At 42.1% G+C, this 23,404-nt stretch overlaps 1 protein-coding gene and 1 pseudogene across 1 annotated transcript in view; both read right to left on the bottom strand.

Moving 5' to 3' along the window:
* ATRNL1 (attractin like 1) overlaps positions 1-23,404 on the bottom strand; it is a 2,439,979-nt gene that overhangs the window by 265,431 nt on the left and 2,151,144 nt on the right. The window lies entirely within an intron of this gene.
* LOC144753528 (cytoplasmic protein NCK2 pseudogene) lies at positions 17,629-18,973 on the bottom strand (annotated as a pseudogene).

The following is a 23,404-nucleotide window of genomic DNA, read 5'->3' as shown; positions in this document are numbered from 1 at the left end:
TTTACATTTGTCAGTGGTCGTCACATCCTGTAGCTATGCTTTGCTTGCTGCAATTTCATTTAGCACATACCAGTAGACCATATATGACTTACCGCAACATACACTATAGAGTCAACCAATGAATATTTCAATAAGACGCTATGGCCAACAGAATCTCTAAATATGGGCCTTTATTGATTCAAGCTCGCTTGCACCAGTATGATGGTGGCTTTGTTGTGGGTTCCGTACTCTGCCATTATCTCTTAAATTGCCTCCTTCCCTTGACCATTATTAAAAATTCCCTAATAAAACGGTCTTCTGTCTTGGCCACTGGGGTACAGTTACAGTAGTGTAGGCGGATCTGGGCTTCCATTTCTGACTACCTTGTCAACGTGTTTATCGAGGACAGGTTTCTTGTAGAAAATGCATTCTTTTCTTTGCTCTTGTGATAGAGAGGGAGTTACCCTTTTTATCAGGAAAAAGGATTGGGTCAACAATCATGAAAAGCAAAAACCCTTTTTCCTGAACTTTACAACCAGTTTCTATTGCTTTGTCCCATAAAGAGACGTTTCACAGGTGGGAGAAGGGGTCTCGTCTGTGCGTAGGTTACCAAATTTACAAGCTTTTTAAGTGTCAGACCAGGTTCAACATGAATGTATTTCCAAACACAAATTTCTTAAAAAAAGTTCTTTCATTTATTAAAAAAATATTTTTAAAAAACAACAATACATTGTCTCATTTACATTATACATCTTGTACTACACAAATCAATTACAAATATTATTTGACTTAGTTTAAAAACTTGGATTTCTAAACTTTGCTTATCTGCATAGTTAAAAAAAAATTTCACTGCAACATATTTTATAAAAACAGAGAACAAACAAACTGTCGACGCGGCGTTTCGGTGCCAAAGACAATCTTGCACCTTCTTCAGGACTTGTTCATTACAATCATATCCAGGTTTCTATTTTCTTCCTGGCACACCCTTTTCAGTTTTAGGAGCAAGTAGTCTCCAGTTGTATGGGGAGAAGATGTTTTTTGTTTTCTCTTCTGTATACTTTGATGTTTGATTCACTAGGTTTCATTTAAAGTTGATTAATAGGGACCATTTTCAATCCGGTCCTTACTTATGATGTCATGGGAAGTTTGGGGGACGCCTCTGGGAGCTACCACTTGCTGCTCTTTTATCGTTCTTCTCTTCATTTAATAAGTATTGGTCTACTCATGGGTTGATTTCCTCCTTTTCTTTTGTTAAATATAAAATCAGGGACCACTATTTTGGAGTACTGTCAATCTACTGCCAATTGTTTGTGGTAGCTGATCTGCACGGCGTCCTCCCTCTTCATGCGTTTTCTGTGAACAGAAAACGCATGTGGTCCCTGATTTTATATTTAACAAAAGAAAAGGACAAGTCCTGAAGAAGGTGCAAGATTGTCTTTGGCACCGAAACGCCGCGTCGACAGTTTGTTTGTTCTCTGTTTTTATAAAATATGTTGCAGTGAATTTTTTTTTAACTATGCCGATAAGCAAAGTTTAGAAATCCAAGTTTTTAAACTAAGTCAAATAATATTTGTAATTGATTTGTGTAGTACAAGATGTATAATGTAAATGAGACAATGCATTGTTTTAAAAAAAAAATAATAATAAATGAAAGAACTTTTTTAAAGAAATTTGTGTTTGGAAATACAATCATGTTGAACCTGGTCTGACACTTAAAAAGCTTGTAAATTTGGTAACCTACGCACAGACGAGACCCCTTCTCCCACCTGTGAAACGTCTCTTTATGGGACAAAGCAATAGAAACTGGTTGTAAAGTTCAGGAAAAGGAGTTTTTGCTTTCCATGATTCTTTTCTTTGCTCAACAGCAGAAGAAATGATGAATTGCAACACCTGAATCAATTCCATCCTGGGGATTTGCATCTTGCTAGCTTGGCTGTGCTGTTACAGGCATCGACCAACTAAATGCTAATAATTAGCATTGGCTTTCCCTTTAAAGGAGCAGTTCTGCCTGAACAGCTAGAACACACCACCTCTGTACAGGAACACAAACACCCAGTGTGCTTTGGAATCATTTGAACCTTCATCACTACTTGCAGTGATTAATTTACATGTATGATGTAAGTATGGAGGATTAGTGAGGGCTGCAACGAATGTTCAACAGGGTACACTTAATGCACAGTGATGAAGTACGGAAGATATATGAGCACACCGCTGCTCGAAGGAAGGTGGAAAGGGTTTATGCAAAGAGAAACACTTGGCAGGCCTTCGGTCTCTGGCAGTGGGCACATAATGGCACCAGAAATCCTTGCAGGGCAGTCGTGTCATTGAGGAACGCGCGGGAAGGGCTGCAAGCTTTTCCTGGCTTGCACAGCAAAAATGCGTCCTGCTGACTGGACACATTACATGTGCACGTTCATGATGTTGATCAATTTACCTTGTGAGAGCCATTAGCCAAGGAACTCCTGCCTCGCTCCCTTTGGACTCCTCAGTGTGTCACCCTGCCATCAGAGACACCAGAGACACCAGAGAACATTGTTATTAAACAGAGTGCAACAGAACTGCTCAGATGTGGTCAGACTCTTAACAGTAGGAACACCCTTATGGCATGGATCATAAGTCCAGACCATTCTCAAATCACACCTAATCTCTCACTCCTTTCCTAATGTTGTTCTCCGTGAATCATTCATAACTTAGACATGTACCCATGTGCCTGGAAGGGTAGCAAGAACCTTAAGATGACATCTTATCTACCTGACTTAGCACTGCGCTGTTTCCAGTATACAAGTTGGCGCGGGTGCAGCCATAGTTCAGGGGGAGCAGCACTTGGTTGTCATTTGTTGGCTTCGTCGAGGGACCCACGGCCTATCCCTGTACTTCTCATTTTATAATTTGACAGCAACATGTAACAAGCATGTAAACTTGGGGGTAACAACATCCTAGATGTTCGGGGGCCATTATCAAGGGTACGGGACATGCGCTTACACTGGGACCCAGGGGTATGAGGGCAAACATCACCCAAGCTATGCCTCACTTATTAGCAAACCAGGGACAGGGGCCCGTTTAAGCTGCTTGCATAAGGGCCCGAGCTTCCCCTGCTACGCTACTGCGTGGGGAGCAGGGCTCGAGTCGGGGGTCCACACGGGTGGACGGCGTCCCCCCACTCTTTTCACAGGGTGGACGCCGTCCCCCCTGCCAAGAACTTGGGCCCCACGGGGCGTGTATGAAAAAGGAAACCATGAAACGTGCAGCTCTGCTTTTCATGACGTCATGAGGTCATTTGCATATTGTCAGTCCCCCCACTTCTTTTTATAGGACTTGTGCCCTGGTAGGGAGTGGTTGTTTGAGTAGATAGCTAGCTGAGCATAGGTGACTGTTTGGCGCACAGCGAAAAAATTCAATCACACCTATATGTAAATCCCGGCCCTTAATTGTGCGTTCACCGACTGTCTTCATTAAGCTCGCAACAAGCATGACTGTCTCATTCTGTGCCTGTAAGAGGTGGTCAGACAGGTTTTCTGGTAGTGTACTGTAGAGGGTTGCAATGGACACTGCTTTCCTTGCACTCTTTCTTCTAAGTTCTGTAGGTTGCTCTTCAATTCCATGTAATAACTAACCTATCTAAGCATGTTAACTTTTTGCTAGGTTTAGTATTTTGCAAGTACGTACAATAGGGCCTGTTTTCGATCACTCTTTATTTAAAACACAGACAATGACCTACTAATAGAGGCCAAACGCTGTGTAATGATACTTCCTACGATGTCAATGAGGCCGCCGTGCGTGTGACGTAATGTCCGGTACTGCTGACATGGTGCCAGTGAGTGTTAGGGGGGGGTGATCGTAGTTTACTGTTCATTAGGATACAGTAAACATAAAAATATGCGCAAAATGAGAAAAGGCGAACGTTGAACTAAAACTGGACAGCGGAAAATGCAGAAGATGGAATTGAGAAACCAGTGCTGAGGAGCCTGTACACCAATAAGCTACAAAAAAAATGCAAACAGATGTCCAGGTATTAACAAGGGCCCGCAGTCTGCAAGCCAATTTGCAGAATTCTGTTAATGAACTGTTGGCATTTAAACCTGGCCAAATCATTAACTTTAAATTGGGGGGTGGGGGCAGGGGGGTTAACTTATTAAACTCTCATTCGGCTCGCGGCAAGCAAGCGGTATTAAACCAGTCAAGCAAACAGACGGGCCCACCGTTTTGCAATCTGTATCACAACTGAAGAAAATTTATTATTTTGAAGATAAATAATGTAACCAAAATGCGTCCCCGGGGAAAAGGTTCCAGTTTACAGCTTCGCTGCAGTAAAAAACTGGTTGCCTTTACTAAAGATTTTCGGGTAAGAAAAAAAAGAAACACAAAAGGTACACTGGGTAATAGTAAAGGCAAAAAATCAGATAGGAGGTAATGAAAACAGAGAATTGCATGTGCTTTCAAGCAGCTAAACCGAGATTATGTGAACATATTAAAGCCTCTACTTTAATGTATTATTTTCTGGAAAAATAGCCCAAAGTTCTGTAGCTGCTGCTGTACCTTATTAAAAACACAGCCTTTACATAAGCCCTAAGTTGTAAGACGTCTGACTGGATATAGCCGAAAGTTTTTTAAAAGTAGCGCAGCCATATCTTATAAGAAAATGCTGTTGGGGATTTTTTGGTGTTAAAGTCGTTTAACAGAACATTAAGTGAAATTTTATAACAATTAGAACATGAGACTGTTGGGAGCTCCATTGAAGACAATAAGGCTATAAGGCTATATATGGTGCTTCCCGTCCTGCATTTAAAGACGAAATTACACTTGTCAATGAGTCATGGCGTTGTGTAGGGTGCAGCAAGCACATGGTCGCAATGAGGGTGCGTTGACCAATAAGGGGTTGATCAAGAAGACATTTTACTAAGCGGCAGAGAGATGAGGCCAGCTATTCCCGAGGGCAGGACGTGATGTTATTAGAATCCAAATGTCTTAGTGTCTGGTCACTGCGGCCAGTCAGGAGAGCAGCGGATGATTCACACCTCGGGGATTACATTGTAGTTTTCAGCCAGAACTCAAGCTTACTGAGGATGAGTGAGTTGAGGAGCATCATGGTTGATAGGAAGGAGAGATGTTGGCTGACCCTGTATATGCTAAGGAGGTGGAGGTGGATGGCAATGATGGTGGAAGTCAAGAAGTGGACCATATTTAATTAGTTGTCAAAATTTACTCAGTGGGTCCAGAATAAGGCTTAAGGCAGAAGAATGATGGAGAGGAGCAATGCTGAGTATCCACTGGATGAGAGAGAATACATGATCATAGTTCTGGCAGAATTTACCATGAGGCAATGGTGGGATGATTTCATGGAGGTTGCTGTGAGGCAGCTGTATTTTTTGACTCGAGGTCAGAGATGAAGGATGGAAAAGAGAAACAGATTTGAGTTTCATCCGTAAATCGGTGACCAGAGAACGCAAATGAAGAGATTATCTTTAAAGTGAGGTAGAGAAGAGTGGGAAGAGTAGACGGCCAAGGACAGAGCCCAACAGACGGACTGGAAAAAGGGATGGAAGATTAAGTGCGGGAGACAGGGAAAAGTATTTTTTGTCTGTGAATGTCTTAGCGGTTTCCAAGCCGTGTGTTTTACATGGTGGATACAGTCACCATGAAGCGCCACCTCGCCAACAGAGATTTGAGGAACATTGTTCAAGCCCTGGTCCTCTCATACATGTATGGGTGGAAACATCCTGCTGCACCAGCATTGCCAATGCCATCCTGGCCTCACCGGAGAATTTCCTTCATGCAGTTGCACATCTCATCCAAGGACAGAAGAAACATGATTACACCCCTGACCCTCTGACGGACCTACACTGGTTTCCCCACCCAGCCGGCATCCTCGTCACAATCTGCTGAATTCTCTTCTTCCCAGTGAAAAGTCTGTGTCCCCTCTGGTCTCCACTTGGTGATAGCATTTATTTTATCTGTGGAACATAATCAAAGCATACATGATACTGCCAGGCAGTCAATAAAATAAAACCTGACCCTCTACTAGAAAATGTGCTAATTCATTCCTATTGCACCACTGTAAAGTTTCAACTCCACCAATCGCAAGGATTTCTGACTCCCTCATAATGACCGCCATAGCACGGAAGCAAATTTGTAGCCTGGCTCCTAGCATATCATTCAGCAGCTGCAGTTGAGATTTTCAATGAAATGCGCTGAACTAAAGTGAATCCGGGCCCCACCTGAAGCTATACACACCCATCTTATGGCACATGCTGAGGCACAAAAACAAATAGGAGTTGAAGGAGTTCTGAGGGTCAGGAACACATTCGATAGTTATACAGAAGATGTGCCGTGCTATGCTTTTTTTAGCATCACACATAAAACTTACAGTTTCTTTCGTAGGATTGGGGGGGGGATTTAGTGTTGGTTAAATGCTGAGCGGACAAGGCAAAGTGGCGGGATAATAAAATTATAGAAGTAGGAGTCTGAGGAAGAGGAGGTAGGGTTGGGGTACTATTTGCAAGGGAGGTGTCACTCTATGCTGTTCTATGGCCCGGTTCACACAAACCTGTAAAAGCCCTAGCCAGGATTAGGAATTCCCATCATTGGTTAGCTTCAAGCAGCCACTGGCCAATGAATGCTCAACAAACCATGGGATTAGGCAATGTGGCTATTGTGTTTTTAATGCATGAACAACTATGGCTTTTCATACTCGAAGGCTGATTGTAATTTGTGCCTAATAAGAATCAATTGTTTAGTAAATGAGTAATATAGTAATTTGTTAATAGGTGTAACATGGCCCTTTCACATTTTATTTATTTTAGCCGTTTTTATAGTACGAACTCGGCTCAAGGGCATTGGAGCTCTTTACATGAGCACCAGCTACAATACAGAAGGTCAGATTCATATTTTTTCGGAATGGGAAGATTAAGTAATTTGCCCAGGACCACAGGATGTTGAGCGGATGCTAAGACTCGAACCTCGTCAGCAGCTCAGGCCCTAACGCCACATCCTCATCACAAGTGGCCCAGATGAGTTTGAAGTAATTATACCACAAGGTGAAACCTGGTCATCCAGAGTTCGGAATTTGCCAGGTGAGATAATCACCTTTTATTCCGAGTTTCCCAACTGAAAATGGGGATGCGACATCTATGCTTTTTGCTCCGAATTCTCCATGTCTTAGAATGTAATGAGAATATTTCCCTAGTAAATTTTGGCAGGATAGATCTGTTGTAAGTTTTGGGGGGAAATATGCGTACCACTTTATACATTATCGAATATTGCACTGTCGCTTATAGTTTGAGTTGATCAAACTATACCTTTAACAAGGAGGTACTGTTAGCAGTGTATTTACTGCATTATTATGTGTATATGTTATACTAAAGAGTATGCTGGTGACTGTGGGTGCATCTGGCTCTAGACATTTTACTCCCTTTCCTACCTCACTTGTAGAGTAGTTCTATATTTTTTTTTACTGTGGGTGCATCTGGCTCTAGACATTTTACTCCCTTCCCTACCTCACTTGTAGAGTAGTTCTATATTTTTTTTTACTGTGGGTGCATCTGGCTCTAGACATTTTACTCCCTTCCCTACCTCACTTGTAGAGTAGTTCTATAAAAAAAAAATTCAACATTTATTTGGTGATTTAATTTTTTTTAACAGTATACATATATGGAACACATAACTTGTATGTTTAGCATTATGATACACAAATAAAAATGTTTCTAGTCAACTGCTCAAACTAACAGCTGCAACCTCGAAAAATTAGCATTTTTCAAACTAATGGTCATTATAAAGGGTACAATACGCACCGATATCTCTCGAGTTGTAAACAGAAAAGCCTTGTTCTAGTCAGCCCAAGCTCACAGCTCTGCGGTAAAGTAAGAAAGCTTCTCACATCCTTGGCACCCCTCCTAACCTCTCAAAATCCTATAGTCCTGACACATCCTGGGTCACCAAGTACGATTTTAGGGGAATTATCTACAATACCAATTTCCTAAACTGGTTGCCACTAAAATATTCAGGCAGATTGACAAGTAGAGTGAACAAATCCCTATTGACAAGGGTTGTATCTCCACCTTAGAGCATTTACTAGATTACCTAATAAATTGGATTAAATAAGTAAACAATATTCATTGCGCATAAAATTCCCTCTTGTCAGTTCTTGCTTCAAATCCCTAAGGGCTTGATGTAGGTAAATGGTATTTACCGATTCATAAATACCGAATTTTACCGATTTGGTATTTATGAATCGGTAAATATGAAGGGGGGAGATGTAGGTATTTCTAGAAATTGAAATACCGAATCGTTAATATTCGGTATTTACCAATTCGGTAAATACCGAATCGGTATTTCCTATTGATTCCTATGGGCTGTGAAGCCCATAGGAATCAATGGGAAATACCGAATCGGTAAATACCGATTCCTGCCAGGGTGCAGGGGGTGTCACTTTGACACCCTCTAGCACCCCAAATACAGACATGTGTGCCATGTGGCACACAGACATGCCGTAAGGGCATGTCTGTCTGTCACACGGCATAGGTGTGCATGCACACATGTGCATGCACACCTGGATTCAGTATTTTACCACCCAATTTAATTGGGTGGTAAAATACCGAATCTGAAAGGCCTTTGGGACTCAGAAGAGTCCCACCTACATTTGGATTTACCGAATCGGTAAAATTACCAATTCGGTATTTTACAGAATCGGTAAATTTACTGAATCGGTAAATTTACCGATTCTGTAAAATGAAGGCCCCTACATGCCAATTTCTAAATACCGGTCGGTAACGGCCGAAATCGGCCGTTACCGACCGGTATTTGGGCTCCTACATCTGGCCCTAAGTGCTGCAATGGAATCCCAATGACCCACACCAGCTCCACACTGACTGCTGCTGACAGTCATATTGACTAACTGTTTGCACCACAATGACGATAACTCTGAAGGGAAAAGCGGCAAACCCTTTGCCCCAAAATACTAACATAGACCTAGGTTCTCCGCAGGTCACTGATGGAAATATCTCCCAGATTAGCATCCCTGCTGCAACAGGGGATAATCTTTTACCGTAACGTACTTGTGTAGACGAGGAAAAATGCTGCCAAGTAAAAAGATTATTCCTCCATCAAGCGACAGCCTGACACATTAGTGGGGAACAGCTACATTATTTATTTTAGTTGTGGGTTTTATAGATTACTTGAACTGCGAATCAGTCTCTTTAAAGCACTACTTTGAGAGCCATGCCTTGAGGAGCCACCCTCTAAGACATTAGTCTTTTGAGGAATTGTTAACCGCATGCGCGCTAGCGGTTTTCCCACTGCGCGCTGCGTTTTTTCAAAAGCCGCGTTACATGACGAGCTCAGCTCGTCATCAGCGTACGAGCGTCGTAACTCATGACGAGCTGAGCTCGTCATGAGCGCGGAAGGGGTGAACTTGTCAATCCCTGGTGGCCATGGCAGCCCAGCGGACATGTTGCAGGGTAGAAGGACCTCTTTAGAGCCAGCCCTGCAGGGTGGCAGTTCTGCTGGGTGTTGGTCTTCATCTGCAGAGCATATTAGGAATACAAAGGACAAATGTTACCTAGCTCTATTGGCAGGTACTTCCTATAATATTTGCCTTAGGGAGAGGTGGATGCAGAATTAACAAATGTTGAAGAGATTTGTTGACCAAAATCTATGTAACCTATCCACGTTTATTCCCCTAAATGCTATTGTGGTGAGTGGAAGGAGGAGGCCTGCCTCTAAGCAGCAGCACTGGAGAAGCAGCAGCACAGAGCATAACCCTGAAAAAGACAGAAAGGTGCAAGGATTAAAAGGGAGTAGTGGTCTACCACTGGGCAGAGGTGCGCTTTCTTGTTCAGACGGTCAAGCCTGTGACTGCAGAAGCCCACAGCAGCTCCCGTCACTTACAGGAAATGCACTCCCTGACTGGTAGGTTATTAACACTCTTATGTACAACAGGATCATTGATTTTCAACTGATATAAAACGGGCTTTACAATAATCCAATTAACTCCACTAGCCATAAAAAGACTTTTATGCCACAAGTAGCTGGAACGAATATAGGGACATAGATCGGCTCTGCCGTCAGACCATACGACTCCGCTTTATGTGAGGTGCCTGCAATAGCACATTCATTCACTGCGACACTCAGGCTCTGCCCGTGTATGCAGTGTCAGCTTCTTGAGAAGGGATGTCAGGTGGGACGTGAGGGACGGGCAAGTGGGACACCCAGAGGTGGTTTCTCAAGCTTCTCTTTTGCGTTTTTAGCATTATAAAGACATGCATGGAGAAATGGAACATATTTACAACCCTCAAACAAATCTGAAAGGAAAGAAGGAGCAGCAGTGGCATTTGAAAAGGAACAATATCTTCTAGCAGAAGGGGAACCAAGCCCAGAGAATTTTAAATGGAAGATAAATAAATCAAAGTTTTGTTTGTGCTAGTCCATTAGATTATGGGGACAAGAGCAGGATCTGCCACTGTATGAAACTAAGCCTTAGGTCACATGTTAATAGGCCAGCTGGGCTACTTGGCTATCCCTTTCCCTGGGTCTGTAACATCACTGAAAAGACAGTTTTCTCAGGGGTGTATGTTGTGACTTGCCAGCCAACATATTATGTACAAAGCAGAAGATCGGCGTATCTTTTCCCAAAAATATGGTGTGGCACCCTGCAAAGAGGCGAAGTGATCTTGCTTACCATCTCCCATTATACAATGCAAAGTACCATACAATCAATATCTATGCCACGTATTTACTCACGGGTTTTGAAGAGAGATATTACTCCCTGTCTAACTCATCGACATAATGCAGGTCCGAATTGTTTTACTATATCCTCGGTGAAGAAGATCTAGAATTGGATTCTCTTTGCATGAATGTCTCTGGCAGAGGAGGAGATTGATGATTACAGGACAATGTTAAATTGTAAATTTGGCTGATAAATAGTTTGGTTGATGAGAGAACAGATGTAGCCTGCTTTTGTTTCAACGATGTTTACTGTGTATGATGTGCATTTTTATCTTAGTAAAAAAAAAACATCTGTGTGAATGCATCAGGATTATTAACGGTTTAGTCAGTACTAGTGTTGTTGTCTGCTTGCTCTTTCATTAGGTAAAAATTGGCATTCTTTTGTTTTCGTGACACTGGGGCATTTTTAATGAGTGATAATGATTCTTAGAGTTGTGTTGTACCTTCAGGTATTTACTGTGTTTATGATGGGAGTTGAGTTAAGGGCTGAAGGGGAATGAATCAGGAAACCAAATTACCAGTTAATCATGAATGGATTATTGCTTCCTCTTGTTTTCCCTTTCCTTAAATATTTTGTGGAGCACACACTTTCAATTGAAGAAATTATAGACAAATTTCTGTGCATTTGCTTGTCGCCCATTTCATAGATTGATGTTTTCAGTACGTTGCTTGATTTGAAGTAGAAAGGATCGGAATGCTTCAAGAAGTTTTCTGAATGAGATGGCTAGACCTCAGTTAAATTCTCATTACGTCAGTTACATTTGCAACTTTTAGGAAGTTCCATGAAGTTCCAGTCTGAGAGTCTTGTGAGAAGCATTTTCTCCTGCAACCACTCCATTTGCTGCTGTCTTGCAAGACTTTTGAATGCAAGGGATGCACTTGTGGGCAATTTTCAAGCAAGGTATCACAAAAATATTTTCATTAAATTGCATGTGATTTCTTGTAATTTTCATGAATTGTGACATTTCTTGAAACACAATTTTGAGATTTGACCGAAATAATGTTGAGATTAGATCTGACCAAGCACATGGTGCTGTATCATCTGGGTGAAAGGCATTTTTTTCTGCTAATGCGCATCTTAACCTGATGCTCAGAAGGGCTATGGTTTGATAGATCAAACTGTACTGCTAAGCATGTGTGATGCATGCGAGCTAGGCTCGGAACAAACCAGTGTGGTATTTGTAGACGGGAGATAACATTTTGAACCATGTTAAGAACTAACTCTTCTGGATATTTTAAGTTAGGCAAATGAGTCTCATGATTGCACTCAGGACTTTTTTCTTTAGGTAGATGAGTTGGTGTTTAAGGAAAAATCAGTATAGTAGGAGCGACTGAGCTTGAATGCCAGGAGGAAGATGCCTGGCCAGGTCCTAAGGATGGCTTACATCATTTTCATGTTGCTCTCTCTCTAATGAAGAAGCTTAACACAATGTTGTGTGATGTGGGATTGGACGCCAGAAAGAACTATGATGAGCAAGTAGGTCTCGATTGAAAGATGGAGAGGAAGTCAACGGTGCCTGTCTAGAAAGTGAAGACAGGGATGGCTCTTTGTTGTGAAGTCCACCTAGTGCACTGAGGAGAGGTCGATGTGTATGCCGGGAGAGAGCGCATGAAATAAAACAATATGGAGGTTGATGATGTCTGGTCAGTCACTTTGATGTAAATCTTTCAGATGATATTTACCATATTGTCTTTATAAATATTTTCTGCACTAGCTGTGAGCATAAGGTGAAAAAGAGTGGTTTTCCAGTTGTGCCTAAACCAGATATCTACGAAGAAAAATTGTCGAAGGTGAATGCTGGTGATAGATTGTGTGCGTAGGTTTCACAAAGGATTGTGCAGTGGATGTTAAGAAGTGTGCATTTTAGTTCATTTTTCTTAGTGCAGCATGAGATGTATTTGGGAATTGGGAAATGTGAATGAGGCACCAGATTGAGTATTAGTGTTTGTTGGTTTAGTGCATTGTTTGGTAAAACTGGAAAGAGAGACATGAATGGCAAACCTTGTGGGAACCATGGAGAAGTTTTTTCAATTCAGATTGATGCCTAGTGGAATGATCTTATATATTGGCTGAATGGTAAACTGAAGCAGTACCAGACTGAATGGTGGTATTTAACGTGGAGGTTAAAGTCTGTGGTAGGGATTCTTTAAAGGAAATTGATGGGTCTTCTATTGGGGTGATTGCAAGTTCAACTGAGCGCACTGCAGGGTCATTTTGATATCTGTGCATGTGTGCTTCTCCTACTGCATTAATGTATGTATGAATGAATGAATGGCACATGTAAATGCATTGCTGACCCCAGGGATATACTCGCACTGGGATAGGGCAGAGCAGTCCTAAAAAGAGAACCTTAGTAAACAAGTTGAAAAGTAGTAAATTAGAGGAGAGAAAGACGAGGGCTGAGAAGGGTGTTAACACCTTGAAGATGGAAAAGGCCAGGTTTTGAAGCGTTTCCAGAAAGACTTATTGTTATACCGGAGAAGAAGCAGGAGGAAGTTTGTGCTTTGCTGATGACAAAAAGAAAATGGACACTCACCCGTATGGGATTTATATATTCTATGAATATTAGCAAGACAGGCTTAAGAAGTGGAAAGCAGTGTGCGACTAAATGTATTTCTGCAGGAAAATATGACCCTTGCTGTGGACGGGTCTGTTGCAGATACATAAAGCCTTGAGAAAGTCTCTCTTACTCACTGGGAGCAAGGAGAAACCGCTTGCCTGAAATAGAGGAATGAGTGGTGAGACCCAGAAAAGGCATTGCTGCTGAAATCTAGATACATTGAAGTTGCTGTAAAATATGTTTAAGAAGTCTGAAGTAGAGGGAATTGCACTAATAAATCATAGATAGGCTAAGAGCTTGAATGACTCGCTTCCAACAATCTAAGGGAAGGACAGGGAGGACATCCAAAAGAAGTTTCAGGAAGCACAATCAGGAAGATGTGAATTTAATAGCTTGCTAGATAAAGGAGAGGATATCATGGGCATGCCCTGTTTTTTGTGGTATGTACAGTAGTAGGGTTGCTACCCAATCCCTTAGCCCACCATCCAGATGTCCAGATGGAGGAGGACCAACAAGAATGACAACCTAGGTCTTGTCACAAACAAACGATTGGCTTGCCGTTAAGAAGGCACAGCCTTCAATGAGGCATGAAAGTTTTTTCTGAGGAAGCCTACTTTGTCCTTAAATGACTTGATTTTGTGGATGTCATCTGCATATGACATAAGAGAGAAAACAAAGCTCTGAATGACAGACGCCAGAGGAGAAACACATAAGTTGAAAAGAGATGGGCTGAGAGAGGACCACTGGGGGACTCTGCACCTTTATGATCAGAACAAAAAAGAACCAGACTGCAAGTGGTCAATCAGAAGGAAGGAAGTGATCCCACAAAAATGATTCCCGTACACTCAAGCAGCAAAGTCTGAAAATTAAAATAGCCGGAGACACTGTGTGGTAATATATTTTCATATAATGTTGTAGTAATAAACTGCACATATAGCCCTGGATCTATGTACTATTTGAATCAAATATGAATGTTGTTGTATATTAATTGGAGGCTTCCTGTAACACTGTACATGCTTACGAATATTTGTGATTTTAGTAGGGCCAGAAGCCACAGGGCTTATGGTGGGTTGTACCATGAACATTCCCTAACAGAGCAACATGGCATATGGAAATGGGCTAGTATTGTACATATGAACGATTTCCTCCCCTAAAGGCGGTCAGCACTTCTTCGGGCGGAAGATCCTGCCACCTGCTCATTAGATACGATTTCGCTGTGTAGTCAGTTTCTGACACATGATAAAGCTTCATTAACTTGCATTGAGAAAAAAACATATATATTCTAGGTTGATTTTCTATTAATCTGAGCTACTTGTTCAAACGGACCATCTCTAGCGAGAACTCTCATCAGTTGAAATTATAATGGTACGATCTTTGCGGTGCTGCTTGCTATTTTGCATTAAACGCTAGTCGTACTTTAGGCTTCGAGACTCGTTTTATTTTTAAATGTTTCTATGCCGTTGAGAAAGGGGACTTGAGTGGCATGAAGAGGAGTAAGCCCACTGGATAGAGACCAAGGCAGAGTTCACCTCAGAAAATGAAGACATTTGTTGATTGCTTTCGTTTTCAAGGAACCATATATGAAATAGAAGCCAAAGAGGGGATGGACGTTTTTGGGGGCAGGGAGCCTGCAGAAGGCTTTTAAAGAAGTGTAATGATCATGCCATTATTCCACACAAGGAGCAAAATGCAAGCACATAGAGTGTATGCAGAGCAAGGTAAGAATAGAGGGGAGGGTGTCCGTGGAAAGAGATTAAGATCAAAATGTGACAAAACAGAGATTCATCAGCCAGAATAGCAGGGTGGACTAGTTGAAACAAAATATCGATTACGGCTTAACAGTGGAAGGTGAACTAAACTGTGGTAAGAACTAGTAGGTGAATGAATCAGTCATTTGTGACATGCTACTGTTGCTAGAACAAGCATTTAAAAGTGCATCTGTAGAAGGAGGGACTGTGAAGCTGTAAAACGAGATATGAGGTGAAAAATGTGCAGCAAAATAGCTTCATGCAGGCAGGGGAACCAACAGTAATCTGTAGAGAAATGTTTTGACAGCACAGTTAACATGATTTTTCCTCGAATTGCTTGAAACTTATCAACAATATCTATCCCAACTGTACTGTTTCATGATTCAGGCTAAAGGCAAAATCTTTTGACTTTCCAGGAACGAAGAATGGGCAAACAAAAAAATCTTGAAGCACTTTCCAACTTTGCCTCTTCGCAGCTGCACAACCACCGCCACTAACTTGAATGTCTTACCATCCATGCTTCTACCTCCAGGATCAACACTAGAAAGGTGCAGAACTGGTTTCCTTTTGAGGGTCAACACACTTCCTGACTGATCTCCGACACTTCTTACCCTCAACACCATCGGCAGCCACCACCATCATGCTCATGACATCACATCTGGAGCCCCAGAAAATCTTCCAACACTGTTTCAAGCCAAAATCAAACCTAATGCTACGATCCAAAATGGTCTCGTAAACACACACTTATTCCAGGGACACGCCATGGAAAACAACAGCATCCTGTCCAAAGCCACAATGTTGTTCTCATAGGGCATTGGCTCAACCACAGCTCCGCTGCCATCCTAAGGGACCTCCTTCTTCACAACTCAGGAAACAGAAATAAAGAAAAAGAGAAGAATGGGGTTGTCATTGTTGCTGTTGACTACACAGCAGGAAGAAACTGCTAAGAGCAACCTGTCACAGCTCACTTTTACTTCCAGTGAGTAGCTGTTCATTCATAGGTGCTCTGGTTTACTGATGACCTGATCATGAACTTACAGTCCTGTGTACATTCTTTGAAACACCTCTCGACCCACAAAACCCAGTGAAGCAGTTTGTAAACACAGATGACTCAAAATTTCTGTCTGGCAGGCCAGACTACAATTTTTAAACAGAATTGCTGGGGAAATGGAGGACCTACGCTTTACCCAGAGATGTAGCAGTGCTATTTACAGTGCTTGTCACATGCTTGCCCTTGTACTCATAACCTTTATAACTCTGACACGTCAATCTACTCTGTGGCCTACTTGGACCACTCCTTTATCCCCACCCACCTTTCAAATCTAAAATGCAACCCCAGTTCGGGAGTACAAACAACTTTTTTTCCTGTGTGCAATATTTATAACTGTATTAGCATCAAAACCTCGAAACTGATCTATGATTGGACACTGGAAACTGACATACAGATCCGTCTGTGGACAAAATGTTTAGTATAAACAGTATAAAACGTAGCTACATTTCAAAAGAAGTACTAACACGAGCTATTAAGATGTACTTGTTCTAGTACAGAAAGGCCTTCAAATGGTTACCTGGAAACCCCTTTCAGTCATTTCTCTTCAAATGTACTCATTTACATTATTCACCATCACATTTGCTGTAAAATATTACCCTGACAGTAGTGACAGCTTTTATCGGACAGACTGGTCCTGGCCTTAATTCTCGATGTGGCCATTACCTGATTTACTTGGACAAAAATATTACTTGTTCATTATTACAAGTCTGTCACCCCAATCAGCAAATCTACAATACATAATAAAAAAAATTAAATAGGGAGAGGAATGCAAATCCTTCCATAAATAAACATTGTGCTGTGCAATACGCTAGTCATTAACTACTTGAATTAGATTTTTCTGACTGCAGCAAATACAAAGGCGTGGACATATGCCCCTTGTATTAATCTACTTGGTGTCCACTCAGCATGAGTCAGATATTTAACACTCAACTGTTCACTTCAAAACCAGCAACGATTAGATCAAATTACATGGTGAATGTGCATTTGCTTTTTTTGAATCGAGATGGATGCCTTATATTCAACAATTCTTTCTTAAAGAAAAAACCTGATCTAATTATAAACCTGTTTTCGGTCATTAAATATGAATTCTGCTAGATTCTACTTTAATTTAGCTATAATCATACCTGAATAGTGTTAGAAGGCCTAATACATTATTGTAATTTGTGTACTCTTCACAAATCGACAGAGACAATGCCACAGCAGAGTACAACGTAGAGTGCTTCTAAATTCTAGGACCTTTGGTAAAATACAATTGTACTTGGTAAGCGACAAAGCTACAGAACTCACAAATCTTAGGACTACCGTATTTCACTTGATCAGCTCTATAGATTCAATACACTCAATTTGTGCCCAATAGTAGAAATCTAAATGAAAAATCTGTTTGCAGGTGCCTTCTGAGAATGTTAATACTGTTTAGATTTGAACCCTCCAGCGAAGTACTTTTCGATTCTGCAGCTGATTTATATGTAAACCTGCAGCAAGGTGTGGTCTTCATTCATAGACATAAAAGCAGTTCAGGTCGTGTTGCCTTAGGAGTGTTCCTCAACAGGTCACAGCTGAACAACAGAAACAAAGGCCAAGACAACTGAAAATAATGGACAAGAATAATGCACAGAACAAGTGTTGCGTAAAAAGAGTCAACAGTTCTAGAACGTTTTTATATTGAAGATAGCGCTGCTCTATAGAATGAGGTGCTTAATCGGAGGCATGTCGTTTTTTGGGGTCCAGTCCATCTTCAATGTCACTGCAGTGCTTTAACAAGGTATAGTTTTTCGCCTTGCTCACTGGTGAAGATGGGAGCCTTTTTGTAGTGTTCCACCAATTCATCCATGCTGTTAAATCGCCGCTGACCAATGCAATAGACGCTGTCCATAAACTGCACCTTGAAATGCTTGTTCTTCCCCATCGCTTTTAAAGATACAGAGAAGTCACTGGGCGAAGACTCACTATCTCTTATAAGGAAGTCCCCCTCCATTCCCCGCTCATTTAGCGCACATTCTGCTTGATGCCTTGTGACATCCCCATAATACCATGGTTTTCCTGCAAATCGTCCTGCAGTAGATGGGCCAGTGTAACTTATCTGAGGTACATAAGTAGTTGTATTTGTGGGACCATCACTTAAAACAACAACATAGTTTTTGGGAACAAGGCCTGTTTGTCCTCGAGAAGTTTTACACTTCCACCACTCAGGATAATTTTCTGGTTTTTCAATTACTTCCATGGTTTCACCTTTTTCGAAGTTAAGTTCTTCTTCTGTGACAGAACTGAATGGATACAATGTCTGCACAATAGGAAGGACTTTAGTGCTCTGGCCATTACTCATCAATGTCCCTTTGCGTAGACTATGGAAACTTGGTGAATCTGCAGTTGCTTCATCTGTTTCTTCCATCACATAGTTGGAAGGAAACCAACCAACCTGACCATTGTAACTACCTCGCCACCAGCCGTCACTGCATTTTGCCACAACTATCACACGCGACCCTTTGACAAGGGATAGTTCATCCTCCCTTTCAGCTACGTAAGCAAACTTAACAAAAGCTGGAATGTTAAGGTCATAAATTATGTCTGCACTGCTGCCATTAGATGGATACTCTGCATCTGTACTTGGGGTTGGAGAAGAATCTCGAGCACTGGTCTTCCTTCTCGTTTTACCTAAACCTAGTGTGTCTTTCAGATTTTTAACAAGAGATCCCTTCTTAAGGCTGTTCTTTCGTTCCACATAGTTTGATGGTACATATCCAGTTTTGTTGGCTGTATTTCTTACCCTCCACCATGTTTTTGAATCATCAAGAAGCCACAAACGCTCATTCTTCCTAATGTCAAGTTCTTGGTCCTGTTGCGTTGTGTAGTCCCACTTGGCTATAACAATGACCTCTTCTGTCATCTTTCATACAGTCCTTCTCTCCCGGCAGCTGCCAGCGCGGTGTGGGGTGCCCGGGCACCGTCTCCCGTCTCCAGGTTCAGGTCCCTCCGCCGTCAAACAACTATTCATTCGGCCCAAAGGCATACTACAAGTGACAGTGCAGGAAGGCTTGCAGAAACCTACCTACATAATCAAATAAAACATTTAAACTTCAATTTGCTGCTGCCTTAATGGACAACTTGAACAGATACACAACCCATGCCTTCGACAAGATGACCTGGGTCCTGGCCTAGACAAGGAAAGCAAACCTGGCATTGAATTCTGGTGAGAGTGAATGAATTACAGTTCTTGGTCTTTTCATGGCACTCAAGCCTCTGAACATCCCCAAACACTCCATCCAAATAAAATAAAAAATCTGGGATAATCTTCAATTCTTCACTCTCCTTCAGACCCAGAGTCAATGCATTTGGTAAAGGGGTCAACATGCAGCTCTCCGTGTAAAATGCTCCCTTTCTCCGAACCAATCACTACACAGAGCTCAGAACAATGTCGGTCTTGCATGTATGGACTGTTGTCATCTCATAACAACTACCGAGAAACACATTGATAAGAGTAAAGGGTGCAAAATTATATAAGAAGAAAGTGTACGAATCCTCACAAACATGACCACATCAGACTTACAATGAAAACACTTCACTGGCTCCTGGTGGGCTCAATGATCACACTAACAGACATTTGAACTGTCTGCAAAACCTACTTTGGGAAATCCCTAGAATACCTACACACTCATTTTCGGTTTATGTATCCAAATTGCATTTCATTATATCTCATATATTCATTTTAGTGCACATTTCTCATTTATTAAAGTATATTGCTTTTAATGTGGTTTGCACCTTTACATCATATAACATTTGTTTTATTATAGTCTGAAAGTGTCTCAGTTGTTCACATACATGTATTCAATTGATTTCATTTTTTATATATTAATATGTGATGGTGTATTAAGAGTAATATATTCATTCTTTCATTTGACATGATTCGAAGTGAGGCCTGTCTTTTTCAAAATAGTTAGAAAAGTGTATTTAAGCTGGTTACAGACAAGTAGAAGAGAGAGGGGAATCTTTGTCTTGCTGGTAGACTAAGATTGAGCAAGCAGACGCAGAAAACATCTTTCGTGAAGGCCACAGTAAGGCACCTTCAGGCTAGTCTTGCCTTATCAGACTGCTTGCTGGTAGCACCATAGCGACTCTGTACAGAGACAGACAACGCCTTCCTTTATAAAGAACAACACTTCTATTGTTCCACTAAGGAATACTGCTGAGAGGCCAACTTAGAAATGCTTACAGGCTCTATGGGTGCTGAGATAGCTTAACTAGAGACAAGAATGGAGGGGTTGGAGAGCAGAAACTGGGTTTATGGTTCCCATTTGGGAAATTCTATAACACCATTACAATGTTGCAGTTCTTTTTTTAATATTTTGTATTGTCACTGTTTTGTTCATTTTTATAGTTACAACTTCACATTATATGAACTAGGATGAGATGATGATTTTAGCAAAATCATAAAACATATTTCTAGTGTGGATTCTTGAGTATGTCTACAAACAGCAAATAATCCTGTGAGTCTCACAGGATTGATTTGATCCCGAACGCACCGTCCTCATGTAAAGTTTCGGTGGTTTGTGGGCTACAGTCCACCATGTTTTCCGTCTCTAATTGATAAGTTGGCATTGAGCTTGCACTTTCACCAGAGGGGCTAGAAAGCCTAATAATGGGCCCCATTATGTATGAAAACTACAAAAACATTACACTCTCTAGCCCCCTCACTATTCACCTCCACAAATAGTTGCTCTTGTACTCCTGATCTCATTACCCAATTAGATTTCAAACAGCTTAAACATGGAGTCAGAGCCTTGGGAACCCTCAGCCCTAAGCTAAGGAATGCTATGGCCTTGAATCAGAGATGAATAAAATTAGATGTGTTTAAGAGACTTGAATATTTTGAAACTGCTTACAACCAGACTGATTTGCATATAGCCATGTCTGAACTGGGGTGGCAGAGTAGGCTAAAGAACGGTGATGGATCAAACCCAGATCTTTTGACTGGGTGTGAGTGTTTGATTGGTTCAGATGCTCCGTCCATCACCACCCCCTTTTGTACCGCTTTGGCGGCCATAAGTGTGGCAGGGTATGCTCAGATGTGAGTCCCTTGCTCACTTTGCCACTGGATTCAAGCAAGCCGGGCTGAAGACGGCTGTAATGCCAGAAACCGGTCCTCGGAAGCTTGTTTCCGGTACAGGGAAGGCATGGCTTGGCAGTTCGGGCTGGACTGTTTCCATGAGGCACAGGGTCAGACTGATTTGCATGTAGCCATGTCTGAACTGGGGTGGCAGAGTGGGCTAAAGAACGGTGATGGATCAACCCAGATCTTTTGACTGGGTGTGAGTGTTTGATTGGTTCAGATGCTCTGTCCATCACCACCCCCTTTTGTACCACTTACAACCAAGTCCATGCAGGAAAGATGTCACTACTGAAGAATATCAGACAAGGTTAGACCATATCCATCTCACTCATATGACTCTATTTAGAACAACCCTGATTTCACCTCTTCCAGGCTTTCACCACTCTGTTGTAAATGAAGGAAGAGACAATGGGATCTACAACTTTCCTAATAAATAAATACAAGCATGCACACATAAATGGTATAGTGTTGAGAGAATGATTGTTTAGGAACGTAGATCTTCATGTAGTGAGTCTGGCAATGCTTCATTATGCAATAATCTTGCAATACCGCAAATAGGTGATTTGGATTCACACTAATAAATCCATAGCACAGTCCTGGTAGTGTGGCACAGAGGAGGCAGGCTTCCCTACAGGAAAATGTGTTAAGCATTCCAGAGTGCCAACATGAATGATAAGTAATTGCCACAACTCGAAATAAATCTGACACCAATTTGTAAAACAAAAACACAGAAACTAACACAATCGGATTAATATAACCAGAGTTTTGGATTCTTAAAGAAAAGTCAGTCCTCTGAAACTTTAATGTTGCAGTCGATGGGGAAATGTACTAGTAACAATAGTACAATCAGTCACTTGCAGGTCGAGTTCAGTGGAAACCACGGAAGGTAAAGTTGAGGCGGGACCCAAGACCAGGCTCAAACAGTCAGTTGATTTTTACCTGGCTTGTAGGGACTGGGTGCACAGTTGTCCTGGCTGTCACTGGTGCTGAAACAGGAATTGCGGGTTGCTGGATTTACCACATTGACAGCCCTGGTAAGGAAGAGGGTGCAAAACCTCGACAAAGGGGTCACAGAATGTCGGGTTGAAGATACTTCAGGGTTCCCTCGAGACACAGAATCGAACAAAGTTATTGGTAGCTGAACTGGCCACCAACAAACCTTGGCAGTGTCAATCTCAGCCTTCAGTCACTTTGACATCCTGGAGTCCAGAGTAGAAAAACAGTAGCCCCCTGAAACTTGCAGGTCAGGACTACATTTCCCACAATGCACTAGACCATATACTTTTGGACGATTCCCTCAGCGGGCCCGATAGCTAGTGGTTCTTTGGATCAGAGTGGGGTTCTTGCCTGTAGTCTGTAGGGGACTAGTACCTCTAGTCCAAGGGAGTTCTGGAGTTGCCTTTGACTTGCAGAGGTGTTCCTCTTTCCTATGGAAATGGTCTCTGGTCGAGGACAAGTCATAGTCATGCAGTTGCAGAGTGGTTGACACAGGTGCAGTCCTTTGCTTGCAAGTCAATCAGATCTTAGGTTCTGTTGCCAGGGGACCCCTAAAATTTCTGATTTAGTGGTGTGGGAGCTTTAAGCCAATGGCCTATTAGCCCCAGCGGCTAATCCGCCCCTAAGGTGACCACCTCCTGGGAGGGTGGCACCTTTACTGTCCAGAAGCCTCTATTCTGACACTTTTAAAAATGGTAGCATCCTTCTTTGGCTGTACAGACCAGGAATCCCTCCACAGTGGTATGGGTAGCCTTCTGGGGGGTGTACCCCTCCTGACTACCTAATTTCCTGCCTGCCTGAGATACAAATGTGCCCAGGGCAGGTGGTTGGATTCTTCCTCTTCTGGGAGAAAGTCTGCAGGAATATCAGTTCATGCCACTTCACTGGCCATCCTGTCAGGTAGGAATGAGAAACCTTCCACACAGGTAGGCCTTTGTTTCAGACTCCCGAGAAAGTTCACACCTCCTGGCCGGGGGTCAGATTCTTGTCTTGGCGGCAGCAGCTGTAGGCTTTCAGCCATGGCACAGGAAAGGCTGTGGCAACCAGGTGTGCACCCTCTCTGGAAGCCACATGGGTGCATGTTACATTAAATCAACTTTGGGAAAAAGTCAGGTTTGGTGAGACAAGGTGTTTGATTTCAAACACAACACTTTTCAGTTGGACCAGAATGGAGATGGCAACATGGGAGTGCCCAGGTGCCAGCCCATGTTATTCTATGGCCCCCTGAACACCTACAGTAGCCCCT

This window comes from Lissotriton helveticus, chromosome 5_1, assembly GCF_964261635.1.
Source record: "Lissotriton helveticus chromosome 5_1, aLisHel1.1, whole genome shotgun sequence".
Taxonomy (NCBI): Eukaryota; Metazoa; Chordata; class Amphibia; order Caudata; family Salamandridae; genus Lissotriton; species Lissotriton helveticus.
Note: the sequence above shows the minus strand (reverse complement) of the source record. Positions and strands in the feature narration are given on the sequence as shown.